This window comes from Stenella coeruleoalba (genome assembly GCF_951394435.1).
Source record: "Stenella coeruleoalba genome assembly, chromosome: 3".
In the NCBI taxonomy this organism is placed as follows: domain Eukaryota; kingdom Metazoa; phylum Chordata; class Mammalia; order Artiodactyla; family Delphinidae; genus Stenella; species Stenella coeruleoalba.
The window spans coordinates 127,247,163-127,267,419 of NC_137148.1; positions in this window are offsets into that span (position 1 = coordinate 127,247,163).

The window sequence follows — 20,257 nt, forward strand, 5'->3', positions numbered from 1 at the left end:
TCTTCCTTTTTTACTCTACTCCAACCACACTAGCTTCCTTTCATTTCCTCTTTGATCTTTGCACTTGCTCTTACCTCCGCCGGGAAACTTCCTCCATCTGATTGTCTGTACCTGGAGTTTTTTCACCCTTCAGGTCTCTGTTCTAATGTCATCTCCTAAGAGAGGCCCTTCCTGACCCCCTCTCTCACAGGCATAGTTCAGCACCTTTCACTGTTTTGTTTCCTTCCTGGCACATGTCACAATCAGGAGCTATTTGTCAACCGTACTAGACAGACACTCCGTGAGGATGGGGCTTCTCGTGTCTTAGGTGCTGCAGTGCTCCAAGTGTCTAGAGCAGTGGCCAACACGAAGCTGGCTGTCAGTCAGTGTGGAGTTGTCTTTTACCTAGGGTTCCGCCCTGCAATGGTGCCAGCACTGGTCTTCACTGGTCTTCAAGTGAAGTAAGTCAGAGAGAGACAAATACCATATGATATCACTTATATGTGGAGTCTAAGAAAAACAAAAAAAGATACAAATGAACTTATCTACAAAACAGAAACAGACTCACAGACTTAGAGAAGGAATTTATGGTTTCCAGGGGGGAAGGGTTGGGGGGAGGGATAAATTTGGAATTTGGGATTGACATATACACACTACTAAATATAAAATAGATAACCAACAAGGACCTACTGTATAGCACAGGGAACACTGCTCAATATTCTGTAACAATCTAAATGGGAAAACAATTTGAAAAGAATAGATACATATATATGTATAACTGAATCACTTTGCTGTACACCTGAAACTAACACAACATTGTTAATCAACTATACTCCACTATAAAATAAAAAGTTTAAAAAAAGAGAGAGAGAGATCCTCAAACCTGCAAAGTCTGGGCGTCTGTGCATTTTTCTTCAGAGAAGGTCCATGGCTTCCTTCAGGTTTCCAAAGGGACTGGTCAGGAATCCATGAAAGTTTCTCTGTTCCAACTGACCCCCAAGACCCCTCCCTGGTCCAGAAGCCAAAAGTGCATTCTCTGCCTCAGCTGTTCAGTACAGGGTGCTAGCAGACTCCTCAGGTACCTGTTTGCAGTGTGGACAGATGTATGTTTTCATAGGATTGGTTGCTATAGCTCCCAGGGATCGCGGGGGCCCGAAAATTATCTTAAACTTTGTGTTTTCCTTCATGAACTAAGATAATGATGCTGATGAGAATGAGCTGATGGAACCGTTCCCAGTGTTTCGCTGGAGTTCCCATATGACCTTCGGTTCAGGAACTGGAAAGCCGGTTGGGGCCAGGCTAAAGCTCTGGGACAGAGAGCCTGTCTGGGGGCCACTCCCAAGCCCCTGTGGGGGAACCCAGAGCCCAGATCCCTCAGGGGAATACTTGGTAGGCTTTCTATCTAGGGGTGAGAGCACCCTGGGAGAACAGGAGCCTCTGAAGCAAGATGACTTTGACCTAAGACCATTAGAACTGAGGCTGGTCCTCCTGCCACCAGCAAGGGCACCACCAAGAGAAGGGAGAGACGTGCAGCCGGGCCAGATGTGCTAGATCGGGGTGCCAGTCCCCGCTCTGCCACTGAGTCACCAAGTGACACAGGGCTCATCCCCGTTCCCGTCTGAGCTACACTTTTTCCATCGGTAAGTAGATTGGACAGCATAATAGTAGTAATGAGAGCCAGCATTTATTAAACACCTACTATATACCGAGCACTGAGCTGGGTGATTGGCACGTATTTTCTGACCTAACCTTTATAAAATAGGAACTATTCGTATCCCCATTTTAGAGATGTGGAAAGTGAATTTCAGATCAATAATTTGCCCAAGCTCACGCACCGAATACATGGTCAAATCAGAGATTCAGATCCAGGTTTAAGGGATACCAGAGCCCACATCCTTAACCACTACACTCTACCCTCTGCTAAGTTCCTCTCCAGCTCTGCTATCTGTGGACTCTGGACTACACAGCCACTGGGTGCCCGTCTCCCTAGCTGAGTATGTTGCTGACACAGCATCAGATTGGATCAACTTTTCAGCTTGCAGAATGAGAAGTCAGCGCCTTGGGGTCTGTGCCAGCTGCCCACCACCCCTTCCACCCTCTCACCAGCCGTGTTCCTTTAGGCACCACCCCCGCTACCTTGGTCCCGCCCTTCCTGACTTAGCACCCAGCGCAGCTTTAGAACTCCAGGGCAATACCCACAGGTGCACGGCATCCAGGCTCCCCACACCTCCCAGGACATCGGCTGGCCTCTGTCACTCATTCATGGACTCCACTGCACAGAGGCCATAGCAATAAGTAGGACAAAGGCTGTCCTCTTGCCTTTTACATTCTCACAGCCAGAGGCAGGTGATAAACGAGTTTCAGCTTGTCATCAATTCTATAATGAACTAATAAACAAGATGACTTGAGAAAGCAGTGGGGGGGACTATTTAGATAGGGTAGCTGGGGTAAGCCTTTGGAGGAGGCCAATTCTGAGAAAAAAAAAGTTGAATCATGAGTCAGTGAGAAGGGCTGGGGGAGGAGTGTTCCAGGCAAGGGGCGAATAAGTGCCAAGACTCCAGGCGAGGAGAGCTTGGCTTCTTCAAGTGACTGAAAGTGTAGCTAGAATTACCGATCAGAGATTTCCCTTCTCCTGGCCTTCCTCTTCCTTCTCTCCATCCTCTTCCTCTGCTTCATGCGTATTATTTTTACACCCTTTCGGCCATTCCAAAGTACTTCTTCGTCTACTTTCTCAGTGAATGACAGAGCCATCCTGTGAGGGAGTCAGGCTAGGGCTTAGAACCTATGTTATAGATATGGGGAAACTGAGGCCCAAGTCACCCAGTGGAGCTGGGGCTCAAAACCAGGTCTCCTGAGCCCTGGCTCAGAGGCAGAGTCTCAACCCCACTGAGAACCTGCTTGTCCTTCTGCTCGTAACTCCGGAGTCTGTGTCACCTGCACCACCTGATGGACCATCTCTGGGGGCTGGACTGGGGCCAGGTGGGCAACCAGTGTTCCCATGTACGGGCAGAAATACCAGGACAGGGAGCGAGAGGTCTGATCTCTGGAATAGATCAGGGAGGCGCTTGTCGATTTAACTTCTCTCAGGAAGGAAGGCCACCAAGCAGAAAGTTAAGTAAATAAAAGCAGTGCCAGGAAACATCCCCTAAGGCCTCACATCGGAAACAGTGTCAGGATCTCAGTGGTTCAGATCTCCAGGCTGTAAATCCTAAGGGGGCTTGCAGGTAAAAAACTTACTGAGTTTTGCATGTGGGAACTTGAAGGCCTATGGGGGAACCATGTCCCGTTGGAACAATTATGAGTAAACTGGGAAGAGAGAGAATAATATCCAATATTTCTTAGCAGACACTGGGCAAGACACTGATGTCCATCCTCTCATATAATCTTCACTTAATATACACACTTACGTAGGATGTTAGTTTTCCATTATTGCTGTAAGAAATTACCACAAACTTGGTGACTTCAAACATACATTTATTACTTTACATTTCTGGAGGTCAGAAGTCCTAAAATCAAGGTGTCGGCAGGGCTGTGTTCCTTCTGGAGGCTTGAGGGGAGAATCTGCTTCCTTGTCTTTTTCAGCTTCTAGAGGCCACCTGCATTCCTTGGCTTGTGGCCCATTCTCCATTCCTCCAAGCACATCATTCCAACCTCTGCTTCCATTGTTGCATCTCCTTTTTCTGGCTTTGACCCTCTTGCCTCCCTCTTATAGAGACTCTTGTGATTACACTGGGCCCACCCGGATAATGTAGGATAATTTTCCCATCTCCAAAGCCTTAACTTCACCTGCAAAGTTGGTCCCTTTAGCCATATTTATAGTTACAGGAATAAGAAATGGACTTCTTTGGTGGGGGGCCGGGGCATGATTTAGCCTACCATAGGTAGGTACCATGACCATTTCCATTCCAAAGATGAGGAAACAAAGGTTCAGGGAACTACATAACTTGCTCAAAGTCCCACAGTGGTCAAGCCAGGAATGCACACAAGTAGCTTAACTCCAGACCTCACCTCTCCATAGCTTCCCTAATCAGAACTCTGTCTATGCCATGCTCTTGGTGAGGCTGCCTCCCTTCCCCCATCTGCCCCAAACCCACCCATCCTTTTTTTTTTTTTTTTTTTTTGCGGTACGCGGGCCTCTCACTGTTGTGGCCTCTCCCATTGCGGAGCACAGGCTCCGGATGCGCAGGCTCAGCGGCCATGGCTCACGGGCCCAGCCGCTCCGCGGAATGTGGGATCCTCCCGGACCGGGACACGAACCCGCGTCCCCTGCATCGGCAGGCGGACTCTCAACCACTGGGCCACCGGGGAAGCCCCCCATCCATCCTTTGAGCTCAGGCTGACTCTCTCCTAGTCTTTCAAAGTTTTGAGCTGATAAGGCCCTTCAGCCCTATCCAACCCTGCACCTCCTTGTATGGCTGGGGAAATTGAGGATCGTAGAGCCCAAGGTCACAGTGTAGACAGCTAGGCCTAGAGCCCTGGCCTCCCAACTCCAGGCCCAGGGGGAGGCCAGCTCTGGCTGTTCCAAGTCTCTGGAGTCAGGGACTGGACCCGCTGATCCTTTGGGCTGAAGATTATGTATCAAAACTCTGAAATGCACCCTTTGTGCATCTGGCTGAAGGTCAAGGCTGCCAAGCTAAGACGGCCTGGGCACATGGAGACTGACTCAGCCTGTTGTCCTGTTACTGTATCTTTTCCTGGGCCAGCCCTCCTATTGGCTGAAGGGCACAAAGACCCCATTGTCATCTGGCCCTTGGTCCCCTGGGCAAAGTGGCCACTGACTAGGGCAAGGCCAAAGGGAGAGGAGGATGAAATTTCATGTCAGCACCCCTCCCCACTTGCACACTCCCACTGGGCAAATTCAGATTTTCCCTCAGCTCTTTGCTATTCACAAAGAACTCTTATTCCCTTAGTCTTACAGAGCGGCACAGTCAGTCTCTCAGGTAGAAAAGTCCGAATTTACTAAGCACTTTCGGGGCTTGAGCAGACAGAATGTCCTGCTCATGGTCACCCTGGTGGCCCATGTAGCACTGAAATGACCATTCCAAACTTAACCCTTGGTCCGAGGCTCTTTCCACTAACCAGCTGCCTCCACCCAGGGTCCAGGGAGAGCTTACCGAGCCATCTCCTTCTTCGTTGAGGTGACAAACTGTTCACAATGTGTTGGCTGCACTTCCTTGCATTGACACAAACCCACCCAAGGAGAAGTGATTGAGTTCCAGTTAGGTTCTGCCCTTAGTAGGACCTGTGCCCTGTGGCCCTGCCTGTAGTCTGTCCTTGAGTGACCCATCTTTCCTCTCCACCTCGGTTTTCTTTTTCTTTTTTAAAAATTTATTTATTTTATTTTTGGCTGCACTGGGTCTTTGTTGCTGCACGCGGGCTTTTCTCTAGTTGAGGCGAGCGGGGGCTACTCTTCATTGCAGTGCACGAGCTTCTCATTGCGGTGGCTTCTCTTGTTGCGGAGCACAGGCTCTAGGAGCCCAGGCTCAGTAGTTGTGGCTCGCGGGCTCTAGTGCGCAGGCTCAGTAGTTGTGGCGCACGGGCTTAATTGCCCCGCGGCATGTGGGATCTTCCCGGACCAGGGCTCGAACCCGTGTCTGCTGTATTGGCAGTGGATTCTTAACCACTGTACCACCAGGGAAGCCCCCACCTCGGTTTCCTTGTCTGTTAAATGAGCATAATTATCTGAGCCTCCTGGGTGCAAGGTCAGTGTAAGATTCAAGCGAGCATGAGTTTCAGAGAGTCAGTTAGCATGAGCAAAGTCAAAAGTCCCAGCCTGGGAGTCAGATCTCTGGGCCTGGATCCTGTAGCAAGTGACTTAACTCTAAAACTGGGGGCATGTTATTTTCACCTCCACGTTCAGTTTTCTCAAGTGTAACGTGTAACTCTCCCCTTTATCTTGTGAGGATTAAATAAGATCATATAGGTAACGTGTTTGGCTCACTGTTCATATCCTACAGTATCAATAAACGTGAGCTATCTTACCATTAGATCATTAAACATTTCCCAAAGCATGTCCACAAACTATTAGTCCTCAGATAAAAAGGGGGACCCTGGGTTCGAGCGAGTTTGGGAAATGTGGCATCTGCCACCTTCCTCATAGCTATTCCTCAGGCACATGAGAGCATAAAAGCCTCTGAAAACTTCTGCAGAAAAGAAGCCTGTTTAACTCCATCTAACATTTACACATCTCTCTTTTCCATGAACTTCTGAATGCGTCCCACAGAACTCGTGTTCCATGAGAATACCTTTAGGGGAATGCCTATTTGATCCAATGCCCTTGTCCAAAGAAGAAACTAAAGTCCAGGAAGGTGAAGCGACTTGTCCTGGGTCACGTGGCCAGTAAATGGCAGAGCTGGGACTTGACCCAAGCTAACGAATCCTTTGGGCTGTTGCTCTGTTAAAGCACGCTGAGAAAACACCTCCTGCTGTTTGACTCTCTAAATGTCAAAGATTTCTATACTGGTTTCATAGCCTTTTATTCTTCCTCTGAGGTTCTGTATCCATGACTGAGGATGCCAGGCTCCCTCTGGCCTGAGCTGTCTCCCCGCAGCCCTGGGTGGGGTTGGAGGAGCTCGACTATGGATTAGTTCTGCCTCCTCCCACTCCTGGCTCTGTAACACTGCAGCTGCTGGTCCAGGTCCAGGGAACACTCCCACGCAGGCACCAATTTTCTTCGGAAACCCCACACGCCTGGAAATCTTTTCTGAAGGAGAAGGAAAGCCCAATAACTCAACCCAACAACGTGGCAGCTCTTACATGTTCCCTGACGTGGCCCGCAAACCAAGCCTCTCTTCAGTTTTAGCAGCTGTAGACCCAGGAGTAATGACAGCCCCGCCAGCCCAGCGACGTGGCAGCCGGTGCTGTGCTCAGCCGACCTGGGGGGCAGCCTGGAGCCTCCATTGGTCTTTTCCGGGTCCCAGGGCTGGGCAGATAGGGAACATGGAAGGGAGATCTGGATTAACCAGTAGAACCTCTACCCCCATCTCCAACACAAGTCTGTTTTTTCCCCACCATTGCCTGGATAAAGCAGGTCGCGTCACTCTTCTGAGACTGATCTAACACGGCCCCAATATGTCACCTTTCCCCACTTCTGGCTTCTGTTCTCAGACAGCAACTTCTTGTGATGAATCTTCAAGACTTTCCAAGCCAGTGGTGTTCAAACTGCCTTCTATAGGAGTTTCATGCAGGAGTCTTAAGGGGATGGAAAGAAGGCCAAAGGGGCAGGTCTCTAGGTCCCAGTCCGTCCCTGACTTCAACCAGAGCAGAACTACTTTTTTATTGGAGTAGAGTTGATTTACACTGTTGTGTTAGTGTCAGGTGTACAGCAAAGTGATTCCGTTATACATATACATATATCCACTCTTTTTTTTTTTTTTTTTGTAGATTCTTTTCCCACATAGGTCATTACAGAGTATTGAGTAGAGTTCCCTGTGCTGTATAGCAGGTTCTTATTAGTTATCTAGAGCAGAACTACTTTTATCTGTCTGACATATCAGACTTTTGCCTAAGATGTCATTTCATTTCCTAGAATGGGTTCGCTGCTTAACAAAAAAATTGAAATGTACAAATTTATTTTTCATCCACTGGCTTTATGGGTGAAGAAAAAATGAATAGAGAAAAAGAGGGTAATCTGTCCCAGACACGGTGTATCACAAACTCACAAACTATACCAGGCCCTACGGGAAAAGGGAGGTTTCCGAGAGCCACGCATGAGCCCTGGAGGATGTCAGACCCACTCCCCGGAAGCTTGCAGTCCGCTCATCCCAGGTAGGCAGCCATGAGGAAGGGGCTCCATCCACCAGCCCGGTACATCCCTGGAGGAGAAACAAGGCTTACCAGGGAGGTAAATTTATCATCTTCAGGGGCAGGCGGTGATGGATGTGAGCAGCCCCTCTAAGGATTGGCTGGGCCTTGAGCAACCTGGAGAGAACATGCCCCGCCCAGAGGCGCTCAGATCCCTTCCGCCCTTTTAATTAATTGATGAATTTATTTTTTAAAGTCTTTATTGAATTGTTACAATATTGGTTCTATTTCATGTTTTGGTTTTTTGGCTGCGAGGCATGTGGGATCTTAGTTCCCCGACCAGGGATGGAACTCGCACCGCCTGCATTGGAAGGCAAAGTCTTCACCACTGGACCACCAGGGAAGTCCCCCTTCTGCCCTTTTTAAAAATGTTTTGCCCTCCAAACAAAATGCAACTTCAGGAGGAATCTCTCCATTGGCCACAGTTTGGCACCTTTACTGATAGGGGCTGGTTCACCTTTCTTTAAGGGAATGGACCATCCCTCTTCTGTATTCTTCTGGGAGAAGGGCCAACATCTTACTTTCTGGTTTTGAAAACTTTAAAGAGACATAGCCTCTTGCTTCCTTCTCTCTGCTAATCTGTTCCTCTTCGCCTCCATTTTCTCATTTTTCTTCTTCCTTTTTGCCTGGGCCCCTCCTCTTTCTGTCCTTCCCATCTTTTTGAAAAGAGCAGTGGACCGAGAATCAAGGGGCCTGAGTTCCTCACTCTGTAAATGACTTGGGCAAGTCATCTCCCCACTCTGGGCAGTTAGCTCACTTGTAAAATGAGGCTGTTGGGTGAGGTCATAATTTCAAAACAGCAGGGAATGAGGACCAAGATGAGGGGACTCAGGTTCTCTCCTTAGACCCCCAGAGGCAGCTGTTTGGCTATTTTAATCAGGCTCTGCAGCTAAATAACTCTTGAAAATCACAAGTCATTGTGATTCTTTCATCCTTTCAGTTCAGTGTTTCCTCTTCTTTTTCTATTCTTGCTCCTGCGTCTCTCCCTCCCTCAGGTCCTCAGGTTTGCTAGTGGAGACTTAACAATCCTCCAGGGTGGCAACCCTAAGTCTGTCCCGCTGTCTCTCGAGAGACCAGGCTGTGCGCCTTCACTTGCAACGTGGGAGAAGAAATGGTTTGTTTCCTGAAATCCCAGGGCCGTGAGGAATTGTAGCCAGCCACCCATCTTGGCCCCTGGTTGCAACACTGAGATCTCCACCCCCTGCCCTCCCCCACTAAACGGCCAGCTTCCCAGCCTTATCCCAAGTTGGATTATTCTCCTGATTCAGACATTTTTGTGGTGTGAAATCATCTCTGCCCCAGCCAGCTGAAGCCAGGAGCTTGCTGCAGCCCACAACAGCTCACCGGCCCTCCCTTCTCCTGCCACGTCCCACACCCTCAGCTCCTTTCCTCCAAGTGCTCAGAATTTCCATCTGATGTCCTTCCAAGGCTAAAAAGAAATTCAGACAGAGTGGCAGGGGCATGTCAGCTCTGGGATTCAGCTCTGGCCTTTCCCTGTAGCTCCTGTGCGGGTCCTGGCACATGGCTGACTCCCAGGTAAAGGTGACTAAAATGAGTTTGTGAAATCAAGACAGAGGGACACAGTCAAAGCAAGAAAGGGAGACAGGCTCGGAGAGAGGAAGAGAGAGACACCGACAGAGTTTGTCATGATCAAGAGAGGTGAGGAGAGAGGGGAAGAGGCAGACACAGAGAAACAAATGTGGAGAAAACGACTCAAAACTTAGCAATAAGACAAAAGGGTAACTGCATATCCTCTTTTTTTTTTTTTTTAATAAATGAATGTACTAAGCTAAGAGGTCTTTTATCTTTTAAAAAATTTTTTGGCTGTGCCTCATGGCTTGTTCCCCAACGAGGGATCGAACCCGCACCCCCTGCAGTGGAAGCACAGAGTGTTAACTACTGGACCACCAGGGAAGTCCCTGTGTATCCTCTTGACGTTAGACTGAAGCTTACACACGCCTGTCCAAAGATCTGCTGCTCTAGGGGATATATTGTTGTTTGACTTGCTGTTTACTATTGATTGGGGGTTGGCTCTGAAGTTACATACTAACTCATAGATTTCTGTCCAGTTAAAGAAAGAAGCCCAGAGGTTACAGTTTTAATGCCTTGTAGGACATTAACCAGTTTCATATATGTCCTAGCAGATTTTTTCCAGCCTTCCTTCAATGCCTTTGTAGACATGATCTCTCTTTGAACTCTCCTTGAATCAACTTTACCACCCTGCTTATTTCCTCATTAACAGGTTAAATAAATCATTGACATGTGCCCATTTTAAATTTTTATGCAAGTTGTGTTTTTAACTTTTAAAGAAACTATATTTTTGACAAGAGAAGCAAAAATAGAATGAGACAGATAAAGAAAGAGTGAGAGTGAGACGCAGAGACAGAGAGAGAACGGGAAAGAGAGAGAGACACTGGCAGACCGGCAGGAGAAAGCAACACAGAGAAACAGAAAGAGACAAAGGCAGAGATGGGAATTCCCTGGCGGTCCAGTGGTTAGGACTCGGTGCTTTCAGTGCTGGAGCCTGGGTTCAATCCCTGGTCGGGGAATTAAGATCCCTCAAGTCATGGTGCAGCCAAAAGGAGAAAAAAAAAAAAGAGAGATAAAGGCAGAGAGACTGAGACCCAGTCAAACCCATACACAAAATCAGAGAGAGAGAGAAAGAGAGAGAGAGACGTAAGGGCTAAAAGCAGAATGTAGTGTTGGCCATGCATCGCACAAAACCGTAAATAGTGGTGGTTTCTGGAGAGGGGATGGATGGGAGTGGAAAATCGAGGTGAAGGGGACTTCATGCTCACTTCTTAATACTTCTGTATTGCATTTTTTATGGACATGTAATCGCCTGTTATTTTATGGTTTTAAAAGAGGGAATCAGACATAGAGGGAAAGGCAAAGAGAGACTGTGAGGAAGAAACCACCAAAGAGAGACAGACGAGGCATCAAGAGCAGCACAAGTAGGGAAAGCGATATTTGAAGGGAGGCCCTGGAGGCTGGCACGGGCTGGGTGTGGTGCTGCTGGAAGTCTGGGTGGGAGGCTGGGAGGGAGCCGGAGAAAGCAGAGAAGAGGCAGACGTGGAGGACACAGATGGAGCAGGAACAGGAGATCCGGGGCAGGTGGAGGGGCACACAGGAGCCAGGGCCGGGCCTTCTCCCTCCTTCCGGAACCTGGGCGCCAAGGCCTGAGGGCAGGTGCCTTTCAGAGCTGTGGGGTTTAGGAGATAGAGGACAGGAGAGCCTCCCAGAGGTGCTTCTCCAGGGCATGGAAACTGCCCTGAGAGCTGCCTGGCCCACAGGCAACCACGTCTGGTACGTCAGCCTCCTAAGGGGAAGGGGGACTGAGTGCTTGTCATGTCCAACCCAATTTAAGAAATGAGGTAACTCAGGCCCAGGCAGGAGGAGAGACTTGTTCAAGGTCACATGGTTAATTTGAATATCATCAGGATGAGGAACTGAGTCTGCAACTCCCTCTTTGATATTCCTTCCACTCTTGCCCCTTCCACACAGCAACCAGAATGACTCCTTTAAAATGCACATCACTTCATGTCCCTGCCTTGCTTGAAACCCTTGCAGAATTCTCTCCCGCAGTATCCATTTTCTAGCCAATGAGATGTATGGAGTTTCTGAGAAGGATCCTTTCAGGAATTTGACTCATCTGGGAAGTCCATCTATTTCTTTTTTAAAAAATCAAATTATTTATATAGATAGGGGCTCTAATCCACCCCCGAAAATTTGGCCAAGGCCATGTACACCCTAGAGGCAGCTCTGCTTGTGGCTAAATCCAAATATCTTATGTATCGTGTCCTCAATAGACTCTTGACATGGACTCTCCTCCTCAGGTCCTTCAATGATATTGTAATATCTTTTTTTTTTTTTTTTAATTTGGCCATGCTGCACGGCTTGTGGGATCTTAGTTCCCTGATCAGGGATTGAACCCGGGCCCTCGGCAGTGAAAGTGCAGAGTCCTAACCACTGGACCTCCAGGGAATTCCCCTCAGATCCTTCAAATGCTCACTCTTGGCAGGCAGAGCAGACTGAGCTGGTCCTCTTCATCCCTTCTCCTTCCCAAGGTGGTGAAGTTATCATGTGGTAGGCACTCATTTCTGGTGGGATGAAAAAGGACTCCAAAGGACAGAGTTGTTATTTCCAGCAATACTTTCATCTAGCGATTGGAAATCTATCCCTTTGGCCTTTCCTTCCTCCCTTCTTCCTGCTGCCTGGAATGCAGACATAATGGCTGGAGTGCCAGCGGCTATATTGGACCACAAAATGACCTTAAGAATGGAAGCCATTAGCTAAGATAGAAAGAGCCTGGGCCCTGATGACCAAGGAGCTGCCATATCAACTGTGGAATTTTACCTGATAGAGAAATCATTTCTATCTTCTTTAAGGCACTATTATTTTGGGGTTTCCCATTATATGCAGTCAAACTTAATTCTAATTGATTCACCCTTAATGTTTCCTAAACATTTGCTTTAATCCAAATTCTTTTTCTTGGCCCCCAAAGCCCTATGTAATCTGATCCCAGCTATCAGCCTCCAGCTCAAACTACGCACTCCCTTACTTTATACTCGTTACCTGCACTGGTCTTCTCTCTGTGAAGCAGATCCTCGTTCTACCTTAGGGACCTGGCACTAGCTGTTCCCATCCAGAATGTTCTAACTCCAGGAATTCACAGACATGCTACCCTCCAGCCATCTGATCTCAGCTCAACTAATTCTTGAGAGAAGCCTTCACTAATGACCTAATCTCAAAAAGATTCATGACCCACCCCCTAATCTCCAGTCACTCTGTCATACCACCCTGGGGAGATTTTCTTTATAGCACTTATCAGAAGATAAATTTACCTTGTGTGTTTATTCGTGGGCTTGTTCTCTGTCTCCCTCTCCCCAGAATCTAAGTGTCCCATGAGCAGGGACCTTGTATGTCTTGATCACCAGTACAGCCCTGTGACCTCACACAATGCCTACATTTGCTCGACGGTGATGATTTTTCCATTTTCAAGAACTCCCCATATGAATGTTTGTTTTATCACAGTCTTTAAAAAATCAGTCTTACTAGGTGCAAAGGTTAGAAGGCTTAAGGAATAGCGATATAATTATTTTTAAGAAATTAACACTAATGAATGTTAAGGTTAACTGGAATTTGATTTGGGTTTTTTAGTGTATTTTTAAAATTGAAGTATATGTTGTGTTAGTTTCAAGTGTACAGCAAAGTGATTCATGTGTGTGTATATATATATATATATATATATATATATATATATATATATATATATATATATATATAAATCCTTTTTCAGAGTCTTTTCCATTATAGGTTATTAAAAGATATTGAGTATAGTTCCCTGTGCTATACAGTAGGTCCTTGTTGTTTACCTATTTTACATATAGTAGTGTGTATAATAGTTTGTTAATCCTAAACTCCTAATTTATCACTTCTCCCCCCACCTCCCCTGACCTTATTTGGTTTTTAACTACTGGCAAAGTCACACAATGTAATCTTTTCTAAAGACTCTACATTATTTTTCTGAATGTATATTTTCCCCCTTATTCACGATAAAAATGATTTCACAGAAAAATGAATTCACCATATTCCAGGCATGCGCTATGAGCAGTAGAGGCATGAATCCGACATGAATTGTGCTCATAGGTGGCTGATGGCTTTGGGAGTGAAAAAGCACACGTACACATAGCTGAGAGACACTATAGTCAGCAGCCCACAGAAATCTTGAAAACAGTATGCTAAGTGACAGAAGCAGTCACAAAAGACCATGCATACATCGCATGATACCATTTATATAAAATGTCCAGAATAGGCAAATCTATAGAGACAGAAAGATGGTTAGTAGTTACCTAGAGCTGGGGGTGGGGTTTGACGGTACTGTGGGTCCTAGGGAGAATGGATGCTAATGAGGTTTCTTTCTGGCATGATGAAAAGATTCTAAAATTGACTGTGGTGATCTGCACAACTGCACAACTCTGTGGATATACGACAAACCATTGAATTATACACCTTAAATAGGTGAATTGCATGGTGTATTAGTTACTAGGGTTGCCATAACGAAGTACCACATACTGGGTGACTTTACAGAAATGTGTTTTCTCACAATTGTGGAGGCTAGATGTCTGAGATGAAGGTGTCATCAGGGTTGGTTTCTTCCAAGGCCTCTCCTCTTGGGTTGTAAATAGCTGTCTTCTCCCTGTGTCTTTTCATGGTCTTCCCTCGGTGTGTGTCTGTGTCCAACTTTCCTCTTCTTATAAGGACACCAGTCATATGGGGTTAGGGCCCACCCTATTGACCTCATTTTAACTTAAGCATGTATTTAAAGGCCCTATCTCCAAATAAGAGTACATTCTGAGGTACTGGGGAGAGAGAGAGAGGGAAGGAAGGAGGGAGGGAGGGGTTCACCTAGAGCAGAAACACAACATGCTGGGGGATTCAGGAGGAGAACTTGCTGTTGCAGGGGTCCAGGGAATGACAGTGGGGATGGAAGTATCAAGGCACTTTTGAGGGCTACCTCTAGGGTAGCATGAAGAGTCTCTTGAACACAAATCTGGTGTCACTCCCCTGCCTAAACACTTCATTCCCCGCAGAATATACCCTTCAAGCTCCTTTAAGGCAGCTTGAGTTCCTGCATAGCCTGGCCCCTGCCTACCCTCCAGCCTCATCCCTCAACACCTCCCATCCCTTGCCCAACACCCCCCCCCACACACACATTCTAGTAAACTGACCCACTTGTAATTGCTCTATGACACCAGGATCTCTTGAACCTGCAGCTGCCTTTGTGTATCCTATTTTCCCTGCGTAGGAGAATTTCCATATGGACTTGCTCATTCCTACCATCCTTCAGTGCTCAGCCTAGACATCACTTCCTTGGGAAAGCTTCTCTGATTCCCAAGGACTGGGTTAGGTACCTTCCCTACAGGCTCTGTAAGTATTTACTCATCTCTCCTCCGCACTATACTGAGTTTCATGCCGGCGAAGGGGGCGGGGGGCGGGGGGGGGGGCATGTGGAAATGATACCTTGCTCTCCATTGTGTCCCTAGCGTTCGCACAGTGCCGGGCCCAGAGGAAGGACTCAATGGCTCATTTGAGTAAAGGAGATTATACCTAGTGGTGGAAGGCAAAGAAAAGGCAGGAGGGCTCCCTACTTTTAGAATGGTCTCTTTTATCCCTTCCACCCTGGAATCATACAGCTTTCTGGCTCCCCCATCCTTGGAGAGATTTTCTCTGAGGTCCTCACGTAGCCCTCAGGCCATGGCGGCTGTGAGCCAGGGCCAGAGGGGGCTTGCACTGAGTACAGGCAGGGGATCCTCCACCTCTTTAAGTCCTTCTCTGGTTTCCAGCCCAGGGTTTCAGCCCCAAGGACAGGCAGCATCCACCTTCCCTCAGTGGCTCAGCTGATCAGGGAATAAGAAAGGAGGCCCTGTGCTCCCCGGTAGAGTAGTCAAGGGAGTGGACTTGGGGTGCGGGGAGCAGGCAGTGGAAGGCCCAGGCGAGCACAGATCCATTTCAGGGGCTCTCAGAGTCCTTCACCCAGTGACCTCCCAGGGCCTCTCCTCTCTTTCCAGTGAAAAATATCATTTCTCTAATGTTTCTCAGCAACTCTCAGAGGTCCAGAGGAAAGGCAGCCGGGGGGAACCAGGAGAGAGGGGAGGCTTTCTCCTAAAATACAAGGAGGCAGTGTGTCCTCCTGAGCGGGGCTTCTCAGATTCAGTCATTGGGCACCGCCTTCACCATCTTTGCTGTGTCCTCCTAACACCTATCATCTTATTTCAGCTTATTTTTTAAAACCAAAATAAGTGAAAAAGTGTCTCACTAACTGTGCCTGGGATCCACTCTCTGCCCCTCCCCCTCTGCACGGAGGTTGGTCTTTTTTTTTTTTTAAACAATAGACTTTATTTATTTATTTTGGGTGGTTTTTTTTTGTCTTTTAAAATTTTTTTTAACATCTTTATTGGAGTATAATTGCTTTACAATGTTGTGTTAGTTTCTGCTTTATAACAAAGTGAATCAGCTATACATATACATATATCCCCATATCTCCTCTCTCTTGCGGCTCCCTCCCTCCCACCCTCCGTATCCCACCCCTCTAGGTGGACACAAAGCACCGAGCTGATCTCCCTGTGCTACGCGGCTGCTTCCCACTAGTTATCTGTTTTACATTTGGTAGTGTATATATGTCCATGCCACTCTCTCACTTCGTCCCAGCTTACCCTTCCCCCTTCTCGTGTCCTCAAGTCCATTCTCTACGTCTGCATCTTTATTCCTGTCCTGCCCCTAGGTTCTTCAGAACCATTATTTTTTAGATTCCAGATACATGTGTTAGCATACGGTATTTGTTTTTCTCTTTCTGACTTCCTTCACTCTGTATGACAGACTGTAGGTCCATCCACAGAGGTTGGTCTTAAACCCACCTCAGTGGGTGCCCATGGCCTGTTTCCATTTGGGATGGACCAGTGGGAAGCACAATAGGAGACTGGGAAGAGGAGAAAGAAGAGCGAGGTTGGCTGGCGTATCAGTTCCCCCGGCTCCTGCCCTGGGGTTTCACAGCAGACTGACTGTGTCCCTCTGCCCAGAGCCCAGCTCCCATCCAAGGCCCCTCTCTTGTTCCTGTAACCACCTCTCCCCTTGCCCCTCAGGCCCCGTGCTGTTGCTGGCCCTGGGGACCTGTGTCATCCCTGTGGTTGACCTCCCTGGGCCCACGTTTTGAAAGTGCCGTCTGTTTCCTGCCGGGAACCTGACTGATAAACTTGTCATAAATAGAGAGTAATTGACACAGTGCTAATAAAATCATGGTATTAAATTCTAACTCAGTGTAAAAGAGAACGAGGGAAAATTTCTTTTTTTAAAAAAAAATTTTTTTATTGGAGTATTGTTGCTTTACAGTGTTGTGTTAGTTTCCACCATACAGCGTAGTGAATCAGTTATACATATACATATATCCACTCTTTTTTGGATTTCCTTCCCATTTAGATCAGCACAGAGCACTGAGTAGAGTTCCCTGTGCTATACAGTAGGTTCTCATTAGTTATCTATTTTATATATAGTAGCGTGTGTATGTCAATTCCAATCTCCCAGTTCATCCCACCCCCCTCCTCCCTTGGTAACCATAAGTTTATTTTCTAATCTGTGACTCTATTTCTGCTTTGCAAATAAGTTCATCTGAGCCATTTTTCTAGATTCCACATATAACCGATATTATATGCTATTTGTCTTTCTCTTGCTGACTTACTTCACTCTGTATGACAATCTCTAGGTCCAGGAAATTTCTAGGTAATGCTATAAAATGATCTCCAGGACATATTAGCTAAAAAACAAATAAGCAACAACAAAAACACAAGGTGCCGAACAGTGTTTAGAGTACAAGGGAGAGACAGACACACATCTGTGTAGGTGTTTGCTTATATTTTCAACGAGAAACAAAAGACAAACCAAACATTAAAAGAAGTGTTTACCTTAGGGAGAGAGAAAAAGATTATTGATAAAAGCTAGCTTTCTGAATATACCTTGTTATATAATTCTAACTTTGGAACTATTAAATGTTTTACATAATTTAAAATGCTAAATTATATCAAAGGGATAAAGTAAATTCTAAAAATAAAAACATACAGGAGCAAAAGAGCCTCATTGTATGTCACGTTGGCGGCATAACCATCCTGAGAACCATTATTTCAAGTAAATTTAATAGTATTTTGGCTGTTCATCCTTAAGGAGATATATACTTAGGAAAAAAAGTATATTCCATAGACTTATTTTTAGTATTAATATTAGTATCTGGGTACGGTAGGATAAAGAAATAAATTATATAGGTGGTAGAGGAAATAACTTATACTGATATCATTAGCAACCAACATTTAGAGCCTAAGAGATACATTTTTAAAATAAAACAATTAAACAAAATGCTTGTAATCACTTGAACTGGGAATTTAAAGCCCTGAGCTCATCATTTTCTTTCCTTGCCTCTGGCAGCACCCTTAGAAACAACCAGCCAGCTGCATCACCCACCTTAATTTCACTAAGATGTTCTATGATAGCGAATATTTGGTCACTTAGGGCCTTGGCTTCTATAGGTACTTGGTTATGGGAATCTGTAGCTAATAGTGTGAGGAACTGTTGTACCATAGACTGCAAGTGTCCCCTTTAGCACTGAAAACAAGGTCATTAGTGCCTTTAAACCTAGTCAGACTAGAGAACCAATTTGGAAAATTCATCTTAAGATTCTGTTTCTCAGGAACCACTTTCAGTATCAGTCTGAATCTTCATCTAACTACCAGTTTACAGGAAACAAAGGGATAGAGGAACATATTCAGAAACACTGCAAGAATCCAACCAGCCAAATCCAGAATGTGAGAAATTCTGCAGGACAAATAAGATGGTTTGTTCAATAAATGGTGTGAGAAAAGGTGGGGCATGGGGAGGAACTCCAATAAATTGAATGGGACATAAAAGTAGTGTAGGGTATGGGTTTCTTTGTATCTTGATTCAAATCAGCCAAATAGAAATATTTTGGGGATAATTTGGAAAAAGTGAACACAGACTGGGTATTGGATGACATTAAAGAATTACTTTTAATTGTGTTAGGTGAGATGATGGAATTGTGGCTCCACTGAAAAGAAAGTTCTTATCTGTTAGCTTTACATGCTGAAATATTTATGAGTGTGATGATATAATGTATAAGATTTGTTTTGAAATACTTCTGCAAAAAGTGTGTGATGGGGCTGGGTGTGTAAACAAGCTTGATAAAATCTTGAGAGTAATTAGAGCTGGGTGCTGGTACATAGGAGGTTAATAATATTATTCTCTTTGCTTTGAATTGTGCTTGAAATTTTCCACAAAACATTAAGATAACAATATTAAACTAAATTACTTCTGTTTCTTGTGAAGGCTCTGAGCCTAACATGGACTCCACTGTTGTTAAAAAAAAGAAAGATTAGCAAGTGAGGGGTGTTAGCAATTTAATAGCTTCAAACCAAGACTTTCTCCTATATGTGATCAGAAGGTTTGGAAAAATATTTAAAAGCAAATAATTTCCTGAATCTGTGGATTCAGTGTAATTTCATGCGAAAAATAATCTTCAGAACAAAAAGTGGTCAGCGTCCCATCTTGAGAGGCTCCGGTATTATAAAGTGAGCCCAGGACTGGGGGCAGGAGGCCTGGGATCAAATTCTCACTCAGAACTGTCTCATGGGAAGTCCCCTCACCTTGGTTTCTTCCTCTGTAAAATGGGAGAAATCAGGCTAAAAGATCTCTAGGATCCCTCCAATTATGTCAAGCTGTGATTCAGTAAATGACCAATGTGTCTAACAACTCATTCAGTCATTCAACAATCAATTTATTCAACACCTACTGTTGACGGTGCTAGATGCTGGGATGTGCCTGCACACAGAGCTTAGGGTCTAGCTGTAATCTGCCATTTCCAAGAGAATGTTAGTTATTCTGAAAAACAGACACTGGTATAGCGGTACATTTTGGAAGGGGTATGAGGAGTGTTCTCCCAGATCTCCTGCCTACTCAAATCCTGACTTTTCCTCCCCAGACCACCTGCATTTCAGAATAGCTGTTACCTCCCTGGGACCAGGGGATGCGATGCCCTGAATAGCTAGGCAAGGGGGCATTCTTATCCTGAAGCAGGGGGTAGAGTCTTCCCACCCCACACAGGTGCTGAGAGTAGGAGGACGGATGGTCCAGGGGAAAACTCAGGTGCTATAACTGGAGAAACGGTCAGTGGATGCTAAGGGACAGAAGGTACCAGCCCACTGCCTCTCTTATCTCACTGCAAGTGCTAGAATAAATGTACCACACTTCCTCATTCCTCTGTGGGGAGATAACATAAAGAAATGTCACTATACTACTTTTTTTAAATTAATTAATTAATTTATTTATTTATTTTGGCTGCGTTGGGTCTTTGTTGCTGTGCGCAGGCTTTCTCTAGTTGCGGTGAGCGAGGGCTACTCTTTGTTGCAGTGTGTGGGCTTCTCATGGCAGTGGCTCCTCTTGTTGTGGAGCACGGGCTCTAGGCATGCAAGCTTCAGTAGTTGTGGTGCATGGGCTCAGTAGTTGTGGTTCATGGGCTTAGTTGCTCCACGGCATGTGGGATCTTCCCAGACCAGGGATCGAACCCATGTCCCCTGCAGTGGCAGGCAGATTCTTAATCCCTGTGCCACCAGGGAGGTCCCACTCTACTACTTCTTAACTAACCCCATCAATAGGAATCAGTCCAAAGAATTGTTTTAACATCTCTATCTCAGTTTTCTCCTCTGTGGAATAGGGATAATGGTATCTATCCCCATAAAGCAATGAAGAAGATCCAGGCAGATACTTCATGTAAACGGCTTAGCACAATGCCTGAAACATTAAAAAAAAAAACAAAAACTTGATAAATGGCAGGTCTTTCAACATTAAATGCAACAACATTCGCATTATAGGGGTCCCAGAAGGAGAAGAGAGAGAGGAAGGAAAATATTTGAAGAGA